The 23,054-nt window shown below is 41.0% G+C and overlaps 1 protein-coding gene across 4 annotated transcripts in view; it reads left to right on the forward strand.

Annotated features, from left to right (window-relative positions):
• The window catches only part of LOC115224058 (uncharacterized protein C12orf56-like), a 69,180-nt gene that overhangs the window by 4,243 nt on the left and 41,883 nt on the right, over positions 1-23,054 (forward strand). The gene's annotated exons all lie outside the window — the stretch shown is intronic.

A 23,054-nucleotide genomic window follows, 5' to 3' on the forward strand; every position in this document is an offset into this window, starting at 1 on the left:
ATCACCCATCCGCTCAATGTCACTGCTGGTCATGCAATAAAGAGGTTTAGAGAGATGGTATCTCCTTGTTCAACACCCTTTTCAGTTGGAACTCTTACAGGTGGTGATAACAGAGCTATATCAGTGGTGCATCCAGCGTTCACATCCCTGAGTGGTTTAGGATATTGAGCCTCAACTCCTTGCATTTTCAGATATTTTAACACTGTATTCATCTTTTCTACTCTAGGTACAAGGCCCGGAATTTTTGGGGGAGAGGGCCAGTCGATTAGATCGACCGCAGTATGGAACTGGTACTTAATTTATCGACCCCGAATGGATGAAAGGCAAAGTCGACCTCAGCGGAATTTGAACTCAGAACGTAAAGACAGACGAAATATCACTAAGCATTTGGACCAGGGTGCTAACGTTTCTGCCAGCTCGCCACACTTGATCTATCAGAGTTTCTACAGCTGGATGCCCTTCCTAACGCCAACCACTCCGAGAGTGCTTTTTACGTGCCACCGGCACGGGGCTAGTCAGGCGGTACTGGCAATGACCTCGCTCGAATCTTTTTACACATGCCACCGGCACAGGTGCCAGTAAAGCGACGTTGGTAACGATCACGCTCGAATGATGCCCTTTTACGTGCCACTTTGATCGCGGTTTCGATTCCCAGACAGGGCGTTGTGTGTGTTTATTGAGCGAAAACACCTAAAAGCTCCACGAGGCTCCGGTGGTGGTGACCTTGTTGTACTCTTTCGGCACAACTTTCTCTCACTATCGCTTCCTGTTTCTTGAGTAACGCTGAGATGGACTGGCGTCCCATCCAGCTGCGGGGAACACATACACCACAAAAACCAGGAAACCGGGCCCATGAGCCTGGCTAGGCTTGAAAAGGGTGACGTTTATCATTTTATATATACACACACACATATATATACACATATACATATATATGTGTGTAGGAAACTAGTTTGTTAGATAATCTCTGTTCGAGATAGAAGCAGTATACAAACCAAGAAGTATTGCTTCTGACCACCCTAAAACACGACAATACTGCCGTTTAACCCCAGGAAGACATCTCCCACGGCTGGTTTATTCAGTACCCTTCCCGCACTCAATATCTATTGTAAGCGAGAGATAACTCTTGCCACCCTGGCTTCAAGACCACCAGACCACATGATTTTCATCTTGTTGCCCAGCGTGGCAGCAGATTACCTTGATTGCAATATATAGAAAATACAGGTTCATACAATCACTGATTTTGTAACTAGGAACCTAATCCGTTAGAAAATCTTTGTCGGAGACAGAAACAGTATACGAACCAAAAATCAATGCTTATGGCCACTTTAATGTGGCCGTCCCCTAAGAGACGACGATACTGCCATTTAACCCCAGGAAGACATCCCAAAGGCAAAGGACGATGCAGCTTGACACCAACGATGTCACAACACATTTCTGCTGATGAATGGATGTGAAATAAAGTATCTTGCCTAAAAATACAACACATAGCTCCGTCTGGGAATTGAATTCACAACCTCACAGTTCTGAGCCCGACACTCTAACCACTGAGCCATGTGCTTTCACACACACACACACACACACACATATTAAAAATGGCCCTTACCCAATTTCATAAAGCTGGTTTCTCAGGTTTTGAAGCATATACATTATCACCCCTGGATGGGATGCCAGTCCATTACAGACAAGCTCCTTTTTGCCTACTGAGTGGTCTGGAGCAAAATTAAATGAAATACTTGCTTAAGAAGACAATGCAACGTTCGGACGCAGGATTTGCAACCACAACCTTGCAATCATGACTTATTTCTTTATTGCCCACAAGGGGCTAAACATAGAGGGGACAAACAAGGACAGACAAAGGGATCAAGTCGATTACAGCCCCCCCCACCCATTGAGTAACTGGTACTTAATTTATCGACCCCGAAAGGATGAAAGGCAAAGTCGACCTCGGCGGAATTTGAACTCAGAACGTAAGGAAGAATGAAATACCTATTTCTAAACTACCCACAACGGGCTAAACACAGAAGGGACAAACGGATTAAGTCGATTATATTAAACACAGTGCGTAACTGGTACTTATTTAATCGACCCCGGAAGGATGAAAGGCAAAGTCGACCTCGACGGAATTTGAACTCAGAACGTAGCAGCAGACGAAATACCTATTTCTTTACTACCCACAACGGGCTAAACACAGAAGGGACAAACGGATTAAGTCGATTATATCAAACACAGTGCGTAACTAGTACTTATTTAATCGACCCCGAAAGGATAAAAGGCAAAGTCAACCTCGGCGGAATTTGAACTCAGAACGTAGTGGCAGACGAAATACCTATTTCTTTATTACCCACAACGGGCTAAACACAGAAGGGACAAACGGATTAAGTCGATTATATCAACCCCAGTGCGTAACTGGTACTTATTTAATCGACCCCGAAAGGATGAAAGGCAAAGTTAACCTCGGCGGAATTTGAACTCAGAACGTAAGGAAGAATGAAATACCTATTTCTTTACTACCCACAAGGAGCTAAACATAAAGGGGACAAACAAGGACAGACAAAGGGATTAAGTCGATTACATCGGTCCCAGTGCGTAACTGGTACTTATTTAATCGACCCTGAAAGGGTGAAAGGCAAAGTCGACCTCGGCGGAATTTGAACTCAGAACGTAGTAGCAGATGAAATACCTATTTCTTTACAACCCACAAGGGGCTAAACACAGAGGGGACAAACAAGGACAGACATAGGTATTAAGTCGATTATATCGACCCCAGTGCGTAACTGGTACTTATTTAATCGACCCTGAAAGGATGAAAAGCAAAGTCGACCACGACGGAATTTGAACTCAGAACATAGTGGAAGACAAAATACCGCTAAGCATTTCGCCCGGCGTGCTAACGATACTGCCAGCTCACCGCCTTGCAATCATGACAGCAACACTCTAACCATTAAGCAACGTACCTCCACAATACATTATATATAATAATGGTGATAAATAAAGATCAATACTTTAATGCTCTTTGATCTCATATCTTCTGGATCAGAAATATCTGCAAATGACACCGCCGAACGGGAGAGAATAGAATGTAGTCATTAACCTAGAATAAAGGACATTAAGAAAATCTGGAATGCTGGGTATGTAGGAGATAATCATGTATCCACCCCTTACACACCTTTTAATCTCAAGGCAGATAAACTAATAAACTTCAGGTCAATCAGGTCATTTTCTTTTCTTATCATCGCACTTCCAGACCCGAGCAGAAGGAGTGAGACGATTATATGACAACAGGCACACATACATAAACACACACACACACACACATGTTTGTGTGTGCCTATATGTGTGTGTAAATATATATATACATACATACAACATATCAAATAAAATACACAACCAAAAGAGCTACTAATGGTGTCATGTTATTATGATACTTGAACAGGCTTATCTATAAAATATGCCATACATATATATATATATATATATATATATATATATATATATATTATATATATATATATATATATAATATATATATATATATATATATATTTATATGTATGTATGTATGTATGTATACACACACACACATCGTTAAATATATCGAAAATGATATCAAGGGAGAGCACTCTTCTTTAAACCCTTATTGAGAAAACCAAGCACATTACAATTTGAAAATTTTATTTAAAAATTTGTTGAGGGAGATCTTCTACAGCTAGGAACCCTTCCCATTGTCATCCCGCACCAGTTTCCATGCAAGATAATATTTTCCCATAGCCAGGCAGGATTTCTTGACCAATGGAAACAAATGACACTGTTTGTGTGACAATGGTTGCACATTTACAATTATTCTTTCTCTTTTACTCTTTTACTTGTTTCAGTCATTTGACTGTGGCCATGCTGGAGCACCGCCTTTAGTCGAGAAATCGACCCCGGGACTTATTCTTTGTAAGCCCAGTACTTATTCTATCAGTCTCTTTTGCCGAACCGCTAAGTGTATATATATTTATGGGTTTCCCCTCAGTCTTCCTCACAAGCCTTTGGTCAAGCCCAGGATTATTGCAGAAAGCACTTGGCCATGGTGCCATGCTGTGGGACTGAACCCAAAACCCTACGGTTCGGAAGGAAGCTTTTTAACCGCAGAGCTATTCCTGCAATGAGCCAATATATCATCGTCATCATCATCATCTTCATCATAATCATTCAACGTCTGTTGTCCATGCTGGCATGGGTCGGACGGTTTGACTATGTGTGTGTGTGTGTGCGTGTGTGTGTGTGTGTGTGTGCATGCGTGCGTGCGTGTGTGGATGTGTATAGGATGTTGAGTAAGGGAGATAGATTGATAAATTCACACACCCACACACACATATACACACACCTACACGCACGCACACATACACAAATACACACACCTACACGCACACATACAACTACACGCACCCACATACCTACATGCACACACACACACACACACATATACTCAAACACACACTCATTCACACGCCTACACACAGAGAAACACACACACACACACACACACACACACAAACTTGCAAATGAAGGGAGGTTAGTAGTACGGATCTGCTTTTGCTTCCATTTCTTGTCCGTGCAAACTTTATACATATGTATTGTGCGTATACATGTGTGTATACATGTGTGTATGCATGTGTGCATGTATGTATGTATGTGAGGTGTAGTGTGTGTGTGTGGGAGAGATAGCATATATTTATGCAGATGTGTGTGTGTGTGTGTATGCATGTACAACCCCCTCCTCCACCTCCACGTTTCCACACATCCACAGATGTAATTCTAAACATTTCAACACTTTATCTTACTTATTTATCTTTCTGCCTGTCTGTCTGCTTCCTGTCTCTGCTTCTCTCTGTCCCTTCTCTCTCTCTCTCTCTCTCCTTCTCTTTCTTGCTCTACACCTGTCTATCTTTCACTTTGTCACTCCTTTATTTTTGTCTACCACCACCACACTCCAACCTCTTCCCCCTGATTATTTCTATCTACACCCCTTCCCCACTACCACAGTCTACATGTATATATGTATGTATGTATGTATGTACACATATATATGTATATCTGTATGTATGAGTGTTTGTGTGTGTGTGTATATATATATATATATATATATGTCATTATTCAGTATATTGCAAGATTTCTTGCCAACTGAGAAAGAACCGGTTTCTAACCTAGATCCAAGGCTCCTTCATTGGAATTTCAACATCAACAAGGTGTTTTTGTATGTAAGTATGTATGTATGTACACATGCACCTTCATTTTGGGATCACCACTACTTTATTATCTCCCCTTCTCCCTAGCTCTCTTGTGTGACCCTTCTGTCTGGCATTCGCCATGATAGATCGCTAGCCACTACACATTCTTTATTTTCTCTCCTTGTTTCTTTCTGTGCTCCTTTCTGTGGAAGAGCATAGGCTCAAAACGTAAAAGACTTTTTCAATTCCCGAGTGTTATACTAATACATCTGTTTGTTTTGTACACCACCTGTCTTCGTCTTTGTTTTTTTGTGAATTCCTCCCCTTATATATATATATATATATATATATATATATATATATATATATATATATATATATATATAGATCAAAACAGTTTGATTCAAATTCTATGGTACTCTTGAGTTTCAAGCATGATGCTAGTCTTCAGCCATTTTGAATTTGAATGACAGAAGTTGATTGTTATGTCCGTAAGGTGGGCTGCGATTGGCCGAGGAAGGTCAAGTGGTGTAACTCCCAAGGAATTTGTTGAATGCCCTTCTTCCGTTTGTCCACTCAGTCGTATATATATATATATATATATATATATATATAGGTGCAGGAGTGACTGTGTGGTAAGTAGCTTGCTTACCAACCACATGGTTCCCGGTTCAGTCTCACTGTGTAACACCTTGCGCAAGTGTCTTCTACTATAGCCTTGGGCCAACCAAAGCCTTGTGAGTGGATTTGGTAGACGGAAACTGAAAGAAGCCTGTCGAATATATGTATATATATATTTGTGTGTCTGTGTTTGTCCCCCCACCACCACCACCAACATCGCCTGACAACCGATGCTGGTGTGTTTACGTCCCAGTAACTTAGCAGTTCGGCAAAAGAAACCGATAGAATAAGTACTAGGCTTACAAAGAATAAGTCCTGGGAGCGATTTCCTCGGCTAAAGGCGGTGCTCCAGCATGGCCACAGTCAAATGACTGAAACAAGTAAAAGAGTAACGAGAGATATACAGGCATCAAAAATTGATAACAAAATCCATTTTCCTTTTACAAATTTATTGAAAGAAACGATACATGTTCTTTACCACATGGGAAAATGAAAGTAAATCTTCATATTTCAACATAAATACCTGTGGTGTTGACCAGTTTCCTCAAAGGGCCAAGGATGGAACGAACAACCTTCTGAAGGACATTGTCTGGGATATCATTGAGAACCTCCTGAATCTGTGTCTCCAAGTCCTCCAGTATGCGAGTTTTTGTCTTGTACACCTCCTCTCTTGTGTAACCCCACAGGTAAAAATCACATTGAGTGAGATCTAGACTTCTTGGAGTTCTGGACTTCTGCGGTCACAGTCTTCAGGTTTTAGTTCCTGCATGTATTAGAATTTCTGCAGACAGAAATTCTATTCTTTATGCACCACTGTACATATTGTGTGTCTTATTAGTCCACGCTCAAGAGTTGCTTGACATCTTGATTTTTGTGGGCTGCGATTAAACATTTCATGCACCATCGCCACATTCTCCGCTGATCGGGATGTGGTTGGATGGTCATTTCTTTTTGCATTGTTCACAGAGCCTGTGGTCATCAGCTTTGCACAACAAGCTTATTTTGTCTCTAGATTTAGCGTTGCATGCTTACCGTTCCATGCATGCCACCATCTCTAAACCAAAGCAATGGAATTCCACACTTCAAAGCGTGCTGCTATCTTAGTTCGCTCCTGAACAGTCAAGCAACCAGCCATCTGGAAAATAAGAACAAATAAGAAAATAATAAATCCCCCATTAGTGTTGTCTTTAAAAAAAAAATGTTTTTGTCATGACTTCAGTGATGCTAAAAATTCTTTAAGCAATTTCTAATGCCCAGCTACTTTCCACCCACCCTCTATGTAAATACACACACACACACACACACATATATATATTTGTGTGTATATATATATAGAGAGAGAAAGATAGATAGGTAGGTAGATCTTGACACAAACACATAAATGCATATCTATCTATTCATATATATATATTCACCATACATACATACATGATGATGATGGTTGTCAACTCGTGACTGAGGAGGACCATCACTGACCACTGCCTAAGCAAAATGCCAGCAATGCTCATGCACTCATGCACAAAGTAAATACACCAGCAGTTGGCTTCCCTCGGGTTTACATCCATGGCTTCCATGTTCACCACAGCTTCCATGTTCACCACAGCTCCCATGCTCAACCACAGCTCCCGTGTTCACCATGGCACCATCCAACTTGACTTGGTATTGAATAATCATCTCTATGGTGATTGCACAACCTGAAATTTTAGGTCCAATGAGGCTTTCATAACACCCCACAGACTCTCTCCACCCTACTGACATGAACCAGAGACAAGCCAGGGCAAGATATCCAGTGCCAATATGGTTCACAGGCTCAGAAATGTGGGGATGCAATGATCTCAAGTGTAAGCAAAAAGACACCCAAAATGTTCAATGCCATTCCTCGCATATCTGTGTTTTTATTAGTGACCTTCCCATACATACATACATACATATACGAGAGGTTACCCAAAAGAAACTGGAATTTTCCAATATTATTTTATCCACTTAGTTTTACATGTTTACACTTTTATCACCTTTAAAAGTATTCTCCATTTGAATCGAGGCATCGGTCCAGGCGCATTTTACTGTTCGAAGCAGTGCTGGGACTCTTGTGAAGTGATGCCTATTAACGCCTCCATCATTTTTTCTTCACTTCTTTCACATCTGCAAATTCCATAAGCCCTGCTTTCGTCACCAGTGATGATCTTGGAAAAATGGTCCAGATGAACTTCCACCTACTCTTTCAGTTCACGACACACAGTCGTGACTGCTTTTGATCTTCTGTGAGCAAACGAGGCACACATTTTTCTGCAACTCTTTTCATTCACAATTCCTCACTCAAAATTCGTTGGCAGGAGCTCCAAGACACACCAGTCATATCAACAAGTTCGTCAGTTGTTCGGCGATGGTGTCTCCAAGATCAGTTCATGAATTTTCGTGATGTTTTCATTCGTTCGAGAGGTCGACAATTGCCCTGAACAACATTGGTCTTCAAGTGACAAGTGACCATTCCTAAAGCATGAAAACCACTCGTAAACTTGTGTTTTGCTCATGGTATTGTCCCTGTAAGTTGTTTGAAGCATGACAACTGTTTCGGCTGCCATTTCCCAATAGAAAACAGAATTTCAAGGAAGCACAGTTTCTTCGTTTCAGCCATCGCAAAAATCGATGAACAGGGGAGAAGCACCACTGCAAAATATGTATCACATGGTAGTACAGCCTCACCTGACTCAGCCATAGGCCAACCTGAGGGTCTCACCAAGTAGCTTCTAGCAGAGGAAGCTTGAATTACAATAGGCTTGTCCCACAGAGAACGTTTCCAGTTACCTTTGGGTATCCCTTCGTATACATGCTTACAGACTCATACACAAACACACACACACTGATACATATATGTATGCATTTATGTATCTGCATATTTTCATATATACATACACAGTTACAGACTCACACACTGGTACATATATGTATGTATGTATATATGTATATACTTTCATATACACATGTGGTTCTTTACACATTTCATACATTTTTGCCTATGAAGTTATCTGGGTAAATGTTTACGCAAATACAAGTGGTGTGTGTGTGTGCATGTATGTTTGTGTGTGTGTGTGTGTATATTTGTGTGTGTGTGTGAGTGGCTAGCCAATTTCCTTCTCAATTATCATATATATCATTTCCTTATCTGTTTCCCTGAAATTTCCCCTCCCCCATCCCAACCCTTTACCTAACCCACCCACCACCACTGCCACTGCTGCCACTACCTCCACCTCTCCTACCACTACTGCCTCCACCACCACTACCAACACCACCTCCACTGCCACCGCCACCACCACCACCACCACCACTGCCACCACCACCAGTACAAAAATCAAGTGCAAACAAACAAGAAATTTAAGACTGAAGGCTTATTTGTCATTTGTTTTTTTTTTTGTCTGTTTCAATATTCATTGTGTGGTAGTACCAGCCATGCTGGAGAAAACTCCATAGCAACACTGCACTGGTAGTGGACACTAAAAAAGGAAGCACCTGTGCTGGTGCCCCATTAAAGGCCCTCATGTTGATGTCTTGTAAAATGTACCCTGTACACTCTGTAGAGTCTAGTGGTAATACTGTTGGATTCATGATTGTTAAACCATGGGTTCAATTCCCAGACCAGATACTACATTGTCTCCTTGAGCAAGGAACTTAATTTCCCTTGGTTCCTAGCCATTCAGTTGGAGATGAGTTGCATCTGCTGTTGAGAGGTGCCACGCGGATCATAAGACCCGCATCTTGCTAAGACAAGATGTCCACTCACATGGCTTTGATTGGTGCGGCACTAATCGTAGAAGACGCTTACCCAAGGTGCCACACAACGGGACTGAACCCAGAGCCAATCCATAAATGGGTATGGTACACCGAACGAAGATTGTTCGACTTGATAGAGATTTGGTTGTTATTTCTAGCATGTCAGGTGACCACATAGAAGCTCTGTCAGATCCGTTGACTTGCTTATTTGTGGTTGTTGTTGTTGTAAAGATTGAGACTAATTAGTTTGGTTATTAACCAAGCAATGTTGTTGTTCTTGTTGTTGGTCTGATTGATTGATAGTTTGTGATTAGCGACTTATTGTCATTGGCTTCATCATCATCGTCGTTGCTATTGTTGTTGTTGTTGTCGTCACATTACAGTGTGTCCTTCCAGTAATTTTAACACCCACCACCACCACCACTGCCATCCCACCTCTGCTTTCAGTTAATTAGCTACATTTAGTAATCTTTTAATTACTGGCTCCTACATTTCTGTGCAATTAATCTTAGCTTGTATTACCACCACCAACACCACCACCAAGCTGTCATAGCAATCTGTATGATACTTTTCATAGCAGTCATCATAGCAGTTTTTATAGTAGTCATTATAACAATCTTTGTAGCAGTTTTAATAGCAGTTTGTATAACAGTCATTATAGTTCTCACAGCAGGTCTTATAACAGTCATTATAGGAGTCCTGACAGCAGTTTTAATAGCAGTTGTCATAGCAGTTTTTATAACAGTCATTATAGTTCTCACAGCAGGTCTTATAACAGTCAATACAGGAGTCCTGACAATAGTTTTAATAGCAGTTTTATAACAGTTCCTATAATGGTCATTATTGGAGTTCTTACAAGTTTTAATAGTAATTATCATAGCAGTTTTATAACAGTCATTATAGCAGTCCTGACAACAGTTTTAATAGCAGTTGTCATAGCAGTTTTATAACAGTTCCTATAATGGTCATTATTGGAGTTCTTACAAGTTTTAATAGTAATTATCATAGCAGTTTTTATAACAGTCATTACAGCAGTCCTGACAACAGTTTTAATAGCAGTTGTCATAGCAGTTTTATAACAGTTTTTATAAGTCATTATTGGAATTCTTACAACAGTTTTAATAGCAGCTTTTATAGCAGTCATTATAGGACTTCTCACAGCAGTTTTTATAATAGTCATTATAGGAGTCCTGACAAGCTTTAATAGCAGTTTTATAGCAGTTTTTATATCAGTCATTATTGGAGTTCTTACAACACTTTTAATAGCAGCTTTTATAATTCATTATAGTTCTCATAGCAGTTTTTATAAGTCATTATAGGAGTCCTGACAACAGTTTTAATAGCAGTCATAATAGCAGTTTTATAACAGTCATTATAGGAGTCCTGACAACAGTTTTAATAGCAGTCATAATAGCAGTTTTATAACAGTCATTATAGGAGTCCTGACAACAGTTTTAATAGCAGTCATAATACCAGTTTTATAACAGTCATTATAGGAGTCCTGACAACAGTTTTAATAGCAATTATCATAGCAGTTTTATAACAGTCATTATAGGAGTCCTGACAACAGTTTTAATAGCAATTATCATAGCAGTTTTATAACAGTCATTATAGGAGTCCTGACAACAGTTTTAATAGCAGTCATAATAGCAGTTTTTATAACAGTCATTATTGGAGTTCTTACAACAGTAGTCATAATAGCAGTTTTTAAGTTGTCATAACAATCTTCATAGCAGTTTTAATATTTCAGTGTTAATAGCAGCTCTTACAGCAGGCATCATAGCAGTTTTCATAGGAGTTTTTATAATCATAGTAGTATTCATATCAGTCTTTGTAGCAATCACCATAACAGCTATCATAGCAGTTTTCATAATACTTCTTATTTTAATCCTCAAAGCAGTTTTCAGAGCAGTTTTAATATGTCCTTCATTTTTCTTTTCTCCAGACAGCAAATTCTGGTGGGGGGGTTATTTGACTGTTATTTCTAGTACACTGACTACACATGTAGAGGTTTGTTCTTTGGCTAGCGGTATTAACAGTTATTGCTCATTGTAGTGGTGATGGTGATAATGATGTAGAGTGAAGGCGGTCATGGTAACGATAGTGAAGGTGGTAGTATTAATGAGGGTAGTGGTGGCTATGGTGGTAGTAGTAGTGCTGGTGGTTGTTATGCCTGTAGTAGTGTTTGTTGCAGTAGTAGTGGCTATGGTGGCTATAGTAGTGCTGGTTGCAGTGATGATGGTCTTGGAGGTAGTGCCACTGTTGGTAATGACGGCAGTGGTCAAGGTTGTGGTAGCAGTGGTTGATGGTTGTTGTTGTATTCGTGGTGGTAATAGTACAGCAGCATTTAAATAAGTTTTTACATCTCCGGCCCCCACAACCCCACCTGTCAACCCCCACCCGTTCCTGCCCCTCCCTCCTCATTTCCCTTTCTTTCTACCCCTACTCATTCTCCTCCTCCTCTAATATCACCTGGTCATCTCCCACATCTGCCTGCCCCCACGCCGCCACTATTAAACCATCCTCCTACCCTTCCTCCGCCTCCTCCTCCTCCTCCAATCCCCTTCTACTATCACCTGCTGCTCATGTCCCCCTCTTTCTTCCTTTCTCATAAAACAACCACACCCTTTTCTTCTTCCTCCTCCTCCTCCCCTCCTCATTTAACAGTCCTCCTACTCTACAACTCCCTTTCTAACATCACTTAATGCTCATTTTCCCCCCTGCCTCCTCCCTCCATTTAGTACATTACCTTCCTCCTCCTCCTCCTCATAACATCACCTGCTCATCTCCCTCTCCCTCCTCTCATCACTTAACAGACCCCCTCCTCCTCCTAATATCACCTGCTCATCCCCCCCTCCCTCCTCTCATCACTTAAGTCCTTCTCCTCCTCCTCCTCCTAATATCACCAGCTCGTCTCCCCCTCCCTCCTTCTCTCATCACTTAACAGTCCTTCTGCTCCTCCTCCCAACCACACCTGCTCATCTCCCCCCTTTCTTCTTCTCCTCCACATCCCTTCTAATATCCCTTGGTCAGTCTCCTCCCTCCCTCCATCACGTCGTCTTGTCTGGACATGTCCACCAAGCATCCCTCATCAATGCAGAGGCCACTAATGAGAGATTTCATGGAGCCACGCAGACAACGATGCTCAACTAATTGTCCTGCTTTCATCCGCATCATAAATAAATGAGAGAATAAAGTGATGGTCGTCATCGTCATGATGGTGGTGGTGGTGTTGTTGATGGTGCTGATGGTGGTGGTGGTGTTGTTGATGGTGCTGATGGTGGTGGTGGTGGTGTTGATGGTGCTGATGGTGGTGGTGGTGGTGTTGTTGATGGTGCTGATGGTGGTGGTGGTGGTGATAACTGCAGCAGTGTCCACTATGGCATTTGTGGCCGTAGTTGTTGGTGGTGGTGGTGGAGTGGTGTAGGAGGTGGTGTTGGTGTTGATGACAGATGCAATGGTTCTCGGCATGAGATTTAAAATCTAGAGCGCATATACATATACATGCATATATATGTGTGTGTGTGTGTGGTAATGAGCTTGCTTACCAACCACATGGTTTCTGGTTCAGTCCCACTGCGTGGCACTTTGGGCAAGTGTCTTCTACTATGGCCTCGGGCTGACCAAAGTCTTGTGAGTGGATTTGGTTGATGGAAACTGATTATATATATATAATAGCAAAGTGCAAAATTAATTAATTAAGAAGTAATCAGTAATTTCACCAAGTAGAATTTGGCATGAAAAAGACCATTTCATGGTAAGCCTAAGTAATACTTTATAATTAGGGTTCAGCAAAGATTTGCTTCACCACATACCGAAGTTCGGTATGTGGTGAAGCAAATCTTTGCTGAACCCTAATTATAAAGTATTACTACATATATATATATATATTGGGTTGGTGCATAATTATTGTGGATTTTTCTCAACAAATAATTTTATTTAACAAAAACAATAACAACATGTAACAAAAACATCTTTAAATGATTATTCTGGAGCATATTCACCATCTACTTCAATTACTGCTTCCCATTTGCAAGGCTATAGCAGAAGACACTCTACAAAGTATAGAGTTGAATTTCGTGTAGCCACCTGTCGGAAACTTTTCTCCCCCATACATTCTGGAGTGGGGTTTGTTTGTAGTTTGTGAAGAAAATGTTAAATGTGCCTGTGAAAAAAACATGGCCTTTCCCCCAACTAAAAGGTGTGAAGAACTATCAAACAAAGCGAGTAAGTACCAGGGTGGGGGAAAGAAGAGAGAACTAACACTTGATCCTTCTAGCACTCCCAGAATGAAAACCTAAATATCTGAAAGACTTTCGCTCTATTCATTACTAAATTTCTTTCCCTCTTCTTCATTGAAGAAGCTAGAAAAGATCAATTTCAGTCTAATTGCCATTTTAAATGACTGAGGTTTTCTTTTCCTTGTCTCTTTCACTTCACTCCTTTTCTCTGTGGTTAAGAAAGTGAAGGTGCGTGGCTCAGTGGTTAGAAGTATTCAGCCTACGATCGTAGGGTCATGAGTACGATTCCTGGTGGTGTGCTGTGTTGTTGAGCAAGGCATTCTACTTCACCTTGCTGCAGTCCACTCAGGTGACAAAAATGAGTTGTAGATGTAACTGAAAGGGGCCAGCCTTGTCACATTCTGTGTGAGGTTGAATCTCCCTGAGAACTATGTTAATGGTATACGTGTCTGTGGAGTACTCAGCCACTTGCACATTTATTTTACGAACATATTATTCCGTTGATCAGATAAACAGGAACCTTGTCTTTAATAAGAATGAAAGAAAAGGAAATGTTCCATATTGTAAGGCAAAAATGTCATGTGTTTAGTATAAGCAGTGAAAGCTAAGACAAAATAATTGCTATTCCGTCATGTAATGGCTTCGCCCTTGACTCATCCTCAGTTTGATAATAACAGCCTACGCATCGGTGTTTATCTGGGGGCTTGGCCTCCAGATCTGTGAGACCCACAAATGCTGCTGTTAGGACCAGATTAACACTCATAGTGACCCTAATGGCTAAAAAGATTTTCCTGCTCCTATATAGGATCTTTTTTTCATTTTCTTCCAACCACATGAAGGTTTATCTTGCTCCAGTCCACTCAGCTAGCCAAAATGAGTTGTAGCTGTAATTAAAAGGGGTCAGCCTTGTCATATTCTGTGTGAGGCTGAACACCCCAGAGAACTACGTTAATGGTATGTATGTCTCTGAAGTACTCAGCCACTTGTATGTTAATTTTATCCTCATGTGGTAATGAAAAGTGAAAGTGACATCCAACATTTGCTATAGTTATTTGTCTTTGATTTGACAATATGTCTACATATTTATGTATCAACTTTTCTTTTGATCTATGTATCTACTTTTCTTTCGATGTATGTATCAGTCTACTCTGAAAATACTGATAAACATTTAAAAACAAAAAAAGGAACGCCGCATTTCTTTCAGTCACCACTCACTGTCACTTTCACTCTATCTCTCTCTCTTTCTGTCTCATTTTCTCTCTGTCCCTCCCCTCTCCCGCTTTGCCACTCACTCCAACTACACTTCCTCTGCTTAACACCTTTTATTTCTCTTTTTCTTTGTACCTCTCCCACCAACCGTTTTACCTATTCCTTTGAAGTGTGACACACACCACAAGTAGAAACATAAAAAAACACAAAAGTTAGCATATCAATATAAAGGATAAGCATATACTCATATTTTGACTTCCATTTCTTCCTGTTTGCATTACCATACATACATATGTATGTATGTATGTGTGTATATATATATATTCTCTTTTTACTCTTTTACTTGTTTCAGTCAGTTGACTGCGGCCATGCTGGAGCACCGCCTTTAGTCGAGCAACTCGCCCCGGGGACTTATTCTTTGTAAGCCCAGTACTTATTCTATCGGTCTCTTTTGCCGAACTGCTAAGTGACGGGGACGTAAACACACCACCATCAGTTGTCAAGCAATGCTAGGGGGACAAACACAAACATACATGCACACATATATACATATATACATATATACGACAGGCTTCTTTCAGTTTCCATCTACCAAATCCACTCACAAGGCTTTGGTCAGCCCGAGGCTATAGTAGAAGACACTTGCCCAAGGTGCCACACAGTGGGACTGAACCAGGAACCATGTGGTTGGTAAGCAAGCTACTTACCACACAGCCACTCCTATATATATATATATATATATATATATATATACATACATGAGCAATTGTTTCTTGTCTTGGGATTCGTGGTCAAACGGCTGGGTGGATTTGTGCAAAAAATTACACAGATGTGTAGAATGATCCAGTGATGATGCTGGGCTTTGTATTTTTTTCATAGCTTCCATGGTTACTGAGATGATCTACTATAATAATACTCTTGTGTTTATGAATGAGAAAAGAAGGGGTGATAGATGAATAAGGAAAGAAGGGGTGAGAGTTTCAACTCTGTGTGAATATATGTGTATGTAAAAAGGGGGTTATGTGAATGTGTGTGTGTGCGCACAATGGAAGTGGAATGGTTCATCTTTGTTCTTTAGTATTTGATTTGGTTGAATCTTGGTTGCTTTTTTGTTGTTGTTGGTCAGTTATTTTTAGCGTTTTGACAGAAAAAGTCATTCTAAAATTGTTTTTTAATGTAAGCATGCCCAAACAAGTCGAATGGTTACACAGAGCAGGTTTTATAGCCACATCATCCAAACTGACCAGCTAAAACCGGGCTTAGCTGCTAGTATATATATATATACACACACACACATACACATATATATATATATATATTATATATATATATATATATAGAGAGAGAGAGAGAGAGAGAGAGAAGAGAGAGAGAGAGAGAGAGAGAGAGAGAGAGAGAGAGAGAGAGAGAGAGAGAGAGAGAGTTTGGGTCAGTGTATATTTGATGGTACTGTTCATTTAGTGGTTTCGGGGATCTGCATCTCTCTTGCATGATTCATATTTGACCTGGTTCCTAACCCCCAACTGCATCGCAAAATGTGCAGAGTATATTTTTCATAGCAACATCATTAAGATGGTGTCATGTACTTGACATGACGAAAGGTACCCCTAATCCTTACACCTTACAGGTTACACTGGGAGTAATTTTACATAGCACCAGCACTGCAAGGGTAGCCATGTCTGCAACACAACTCAAGAGACCTCTTGACCCCATTTCTTTCATTCATCATCCTATTTAAAGGGAGACAGACACGAAAGATAAGGCATGAAGGATAGCAATAAGTCTTTAGAGAGTTGAGTGATAAGGAGCACTTGGCATTCTCAGACACGTATCTAGAGTCAAGGTAATGTGAGTGAGGGGTTAGAGTGATAACAGAGACATGACCCTGGAGTTTGAGTGAGGACACGGCCTTATAAATATGTCTGTCTGCCTGCCTGTCTGTGTATGTATGTATGTATGTATGCATATATGCAATTGTTTGCGAGTGTGTTTACGAGTCTGTGTGTAAGTGTGTATGAGTTTGTGTTGTGTGTGTGAATTTGCATATGGGAGTTTGCGGAATTTGAGTGCGTGTATGTGCATGTGTGTGTGTGTGTGAGTGAGACTGTCTATATGAGATTATGTGTGATTTTGTGCATGTGGCTGTGTGTGTGAGTATATGTAGAGGTTTGTGTGTATGTGCGTATGTGACTGTGTGTGTGAGTATATGTAGAGGTTTGTGTGTATGTGCGTATGTGACTGTGTGTGTGAGTATATGTAGAGGTTTGTGTGTATGTGCGTATGTGACTGTGTGCGTGAGTATTTGTAGAGGTTTGTGTGTATGTGCGTATGTGACTGTGTGTGAGTATATGTAGAGGTTGTGTGTATGTGCGTGCGTATGTGACTGTGTGGTGAGTATATGTAGAGGTTTGTGTGTATGTGCGTATGTGACTGTGTGTGTGAGTATATGTAGAGGTTTGTGTGTATGTGCGTATGTGACTGTGTGTGTGAGTATATGTAGAGGTTTGTGTGTATGTGCGTATGTGACTGTGTGTGTGAGTATATGTAGAGGTTTGTGTGTATGTGCGTATGTGACTGGTGTGTGTGTGTATATGTAGAGGTTTGTGTGTATGTGCGTATGTGACTGTGTGTGTGAGTATATGTAGAGGTTTGTGTGTATGTGCGTATGTGACTGTGTGTGTGAGTATATGTAGAGGTTTGTGTGTGTGTGTGCGTATGTGACTGTGTGTGTGAGTATATGTAGAGGTTTGTGTGTATGTGCGTATGTGACTGTGTGTGTGAGTATATGTAGAGGTTTGTGTGTATGTGCGTATGTGGCTGTGTGTGTGAGTATATGTAGAGGTTTGTGTGTATGTGCGTATGTGACTGTGTGTGTGAGTATATGTAGAGGTTTGTGTGTATGTGCGTATGGTGGCTTGTGTGTGAGTATATGTAGAGGTTTGTGTGTATGTGCGTATGTGACTGTGTGTGTGAGTATATGTAGAGGTTTGTGTGTATGTGCGTATGGGACTGTGTGTGTGAGTATATTTAGAGGTTTGTGTGTATGTGCGTATGTGACTGTGTGTGAGTATATGTAGAGGTTTGTGTGTATGTGCGTATGTGACTGTTGTGTGAGTATATGTAGAGGTTTGTGTGTATGTGCGTATGTGACTGTGTGTGAGTATATGTAGAGGTTGTGTGTATGTGCGTATGTGACTGTGTGTGTGAGTAATATGTAGAGGTTTGTGTGTATGTGCATATGTGACTGTGTGCGTGAGTATATGTAGAGGTTTGTTGTATGTGCGTATGTGACTGTGTGTGAGTATATGTAGAGGTTTGTGTGTATGTGCGTATGTGACTGTGTGTGTGAGTATATGTAGAGGTTTGTGTGTATGTGCGTATGAATGTGTGTGGTGTGTGAGTATATGTAGAGGTTTGTGTGTATGTGCGTATGTGACTGTGTGTGTGAGTATATGTAGAGGTTTGTTGTGTATGTGCGTATGTGACTGTGTGCGTGAGTATTTGTAGAGGTTTGTGCTAATAGTATGTGCGTAGGTGACTGTGTGTGAGTATATGTAGAGGTTTGTGTGTATGTGCGTATGTGACTGTGTGTGTGAGTATATGTAGAGGTTTGTGTGTATGTGCGTATGTGACTGTGTGTGAGTTATGTAGAGGTTTGTGTGTATGTGCGTATGTGACTGTGTGTGTGTGAGTATATGTAGAGGTTTGTGTGTATGTGCGTATGTGACTGTTGTGTGTGAGTATATGTAGAGGTTTGTGTGTATGTGCGTATGTGACTGTGTGTGTGTGTATATGGAGGTTTGTGTGTATGTGCGTATGTGACTGTGTGTGTGAGTATTTGTAGAGGTTTGTGTGTATGTGCGTATGTGACTGTGTGTGTGAGTATATGTAGAGGTTTGTGTGTATGTGCGTATGTGACTGTGTGTGTGTGAGTATGTAGAGGTTTGTGTGTATGTGCGTATGTGACTGTGTGTGTGAGTATATGTAGAGGTTTGTGTGTATGTGCGTATGTGACTGTGTGTGTGAGTATATGTAGAGGTTTGTGTGTATGTGCGTATGTGACTGTGTGTGTGAGAGTATATGTAGAGGTTTGTGTGTATGTGCGTATGTGACTGTGTGTGTGAGTATTTGTAGAGGTTTGTGTGTATGTGCGTATGTGAGACTGTGTGTGTGAGTATATGTAGAGGTTTGTGTGTATGTGCGTATGTGACTGTGTGTGTGAGTATATGTAGAGGTTTGTGTGTATGTGGCGTATGTGACTGTGTGTGTGAGTATTTGTAGAGGTTTGTGTGTATGTGCGTATGTGACTGTGTGTGTGAGTATGTAGAGGTTTTGTGTATGTGCGTATGTGACTGTGTGTGTGAGTATATGTAGAGGTTTGTGTGTATGTGCGTATGTGACTGTGTGTGTGAGTATTTGTAGAGGTTTGGTGTGTATGTGCGTATGTGACTGTGTGTGTGAGTATATGTAGAGGTTTGTGTGTATGTGCGTATGTGACTGTGTGTGTGAGTATATGTAGAGGTTTGTGTGTATGTGCGTATGTGACTGTGTGTGTGAGTATATGTAGAGGTTTGTGTGTATGTGCGTATGTGACTGTGTGTGTGAGTATATGTAGAGGTTTGTGTGTATGTGCGTATGTGACTGTTGTGTGAGTATATGTAGAGGTTTGTGTGTATGTGCGTATGTGACTGTGTGCGTGAGTATTTGTAGAGGTTTGTGTGTATGTGCGTAGGTGACTGTTGTGAGTATATGTAGAGGTTTGTGTGTATGTGCGTATGTGACTGTGTGTGTGAGTATATGTAGAGGTTTGTGTGTATGTGCGTATGTGACTGTGTGTGAGTATATGTAGAGGTTTGTGTGTATGTGCGTATGTGACTGTGTGTGTGAGTATATGTAGAGGTTTGTGTGTATGTGCGTATGTGACTGTGTGTGTGAGTATATGTAGAGGTTTGTGTGTATGTGCGTATGTGACTGTGTGTGTGAGTATATGTAGAGGTTTGTGTGTATGTGCGTATGTGACTGTGTGTGTGAGTATTTGTAGAGGTTTGTGTGTATGTGCGTATGTGACTGTGTGTGTGAGTATATGTAGAGGTTTGTGTGTATGTGCGTATGTGACTGTGTGTGTGAGTATATGTAGAGGTTTGTGTGTATGTGCGTATGTGACTGTGTGTGTGAGTATATGTAGAGGTTTGTGTGTATGTGCGTATGTGACTGTGTGTTGTGAGTATATGTAGAGGTTTGTGTGTATGTGCGTATGTGACTGTGTGTGTGAGTATATGTAGAGGTTTGTGTGTATGTGCGTATGTGACTGTGTGTGTGAGTATTTGTAGAGGTTTGTGTGTATGTGCGTATGTGACTGTGTGTGTGAGTATATGTAGAGGTTTGTGTGTATGTGCGTATGTGACTGTGTGTGTGAGTATATGTAGAGGTTTGTGTGTATGTGCGTATGTGACTGTGTGTGTGAGTATTTGTAGAGGTTTGTGGTGTATGTGCGTATGTGACTGTGTGTGTGAGTATATGTAGAGGTTTGTGTGTATGTGCGTATGTGACTGTGTGTGTGAGTATATGTAGAGGTTTGTGTGTATGTGCGTATGTGACTGTGGTGTGAGTATATGTAGAGGTTTGTGTGTATGTGCGTATGTGACTGTGTGTGTGAGTATATGTAGAGGTTTGTGTGTATGTGCGTATGTGACTGTGTGTGTGAGTATTTGTAGAGGTTTGTGTGTATGTGCGTATGTGACTGTGTGTGTGAGTATATGTAGAGGTTTGTGTGTATGTGCGTATGTGACTGTGTGTGTGAGTATTTGTAGAGGTTTGTGTGTATGTGCGTATGTGACTGTGTGTGTGAGTATATGTAGAGGTTTGTGTGTATGTGCGTATGTGACTGTGTGTGTGAGTATATGTAGAGGTTTGTGTGTATGTGCGTATGTGGCTGTGTGTGTGAGTATATGTAGAGGTTTGTGTGTATGTGCGTATGTGACTGTGTGTGTGAGTATATGTAGAGGTTTGTGTGTATGTGCGTATGTGGCTGTGTGTGTGAGTATATGTAGAGGTTTGTGTGTATGTGCGTATGTGACTGTGTGTGTGAGAGTATAGTAGAGGTTTGTGTGTATGTGCGTATGTGGCTGGTGGTGTGTGAGTATATGTAGAGGTTTGTGTGTATGTGCGTATGTGACTGTGTGTGTGAGTATATGTAGAGAGGTTGTGTGTATGTGCGTATGTGACTGTGTGTGTGAGTATATGTAGAGGTTTGTGTGTATGTGTGCGTATGTGACTGTGTGTGAGTATATGTAGAGGTTTGTGTGTATGTGCGTATGTGACTGTGTGTGTGAGTATTTGTAGAGGTTTGTGTGTATGTGCGTATGTGACTGTGTGTGTGAGTATATGTAGGGTTTGTGTGTATGTGCGTATGTGACTGTGTGTGTGAGTATATGTAGAGGTTTGTGTGTATGTGCGTATGTGACTGTGTGTGTGAGTATATGTAGAGGTTTGTGTGTATGTGCGTATGTGGCTGTGTGTGAGTATATGTAGAGGTTTGTGTGTATGTGCGTATGTGACTGTGTGTGAGTATATGTAGAGGTTTGTGTGTATGTGCGTATGTGACTGTGTGTGTGAGTATATGTAGAGGTTTGTGTGTATGTGCGTATGTGGCTGTGTGTGTGAGTATATGTAGAGGTTTGTGTGTATGTGCGTATGTGACTGTGTGTGTGAGTATATGTAGAGGTTTGTGTGTATGTGCGTATGTGGCTGTGTGTGTGAGTATATGTAGAGGTTTGTGTGTATGTGCGTATGTGACTGTGTGTGTGAGTATATGTAGAGGTTGTGTGTGTATGTGCGTATGTGACTGTGTGTGTGAGTATATGTAGAGGTTGTTGTGTGTATGTGCGTATGTGGCTGGTGTGTGTGAGTATATGTAGAGGTTGTGTGTATGTGCGTATGTGACTGTGTGTGTGAGTATATAGTAGAGGTTGTGTGTATGTGCGTATGTGGCTGTGTGTGTGAGTATATGTAGAGGTTGTGTGTATGTGCGTATGTGACTGTGTGTGTGAGTATATGTAGAGGTTTGTGTGTATGTGCGTATGTGACTGTGTGTGTGAGTATATGTAGAGGTTGTGTGTATGTGCGTATGTGGCTGTGTGTGTGAGTATATGTAGAGGTTTGTGTGTATGTGCGTATGTGACTGTGTGTGTGAGTATATGTAGAGGTTTGTGTGTATGTGCGTATGTGACTGTGTGTGTGAGTATATGTAGAGGTTGTGTGTATGTGCGTATGTGACTGTGTGTGTGAGTATATGTAGAGGTTTGTGTGTATGTGCGTATGTGACTGTGTGTGAGTATATGTAGAGGTTTGTGTGTATGTGCGTATGTGACTGTGTGTGTGAGTATTTGTAGAGGTTTGTGTGTATGTGCGTATGTGACTGTGTGTGTGAGTATATGTAGAGGTTTGTGTGTATGTGCGTATGTGACTGTGTGTGTGAGTATATGTAGAGGTTTGTGTGTATGTGCGTATGTGACTGTGTGTGTGAGTATATGTAGAGGTTTGTGTGTATGTGCGTATGTGACTGTGTGTGTGAGTATATGTAGAGGTTTGTGTGTATGTGCGTATGTGACTGTGTGTGAGTATATGTAGAGGTTTGTGTGTATGTGCGTATGTGGCTGTGTGTGTGAGTATATGTAGAGGTTTGTGTGTATGTGCGTATGTGACTGTGTGTGAGTATATGTAGAGGTTTGTGTGTATGTGCGTATGTGACTGTGTGTGTGTGAGTATATGTAGAGGTTTGTGTGTATGTGCGTATGTGACTGTGTGTGTGAGTATATGTAGAGGTTTGTGTGTATGTGCGTATGTGACTGTGTGTGTGAGTATATGTAGAGGTTTGTGGTGTATGTGCGTATGTGACTGTGTGTGTGAGTATATGTAGAGGTTTGTGTGTATGTGCGTATGTGACTGTGTGCGTGAGTATATGTAGAGGTTTGTGTGTATGTGCGTATGTGACGTGTGT

Source organism: Octopus sinensis, linkage group LG24 (genome assembly GCF_006345805.1).
Source record: "Octopus sinensis linkage group LG24, ASM634580v1, whole genome shotgun sequence".
Classification (NCBI taxonomy): Eukaryota; Metazoa; Mollusca; class Cephalopoda; order Octopoda; family Octopodidae; genus Octopus; species Octopus sinensis.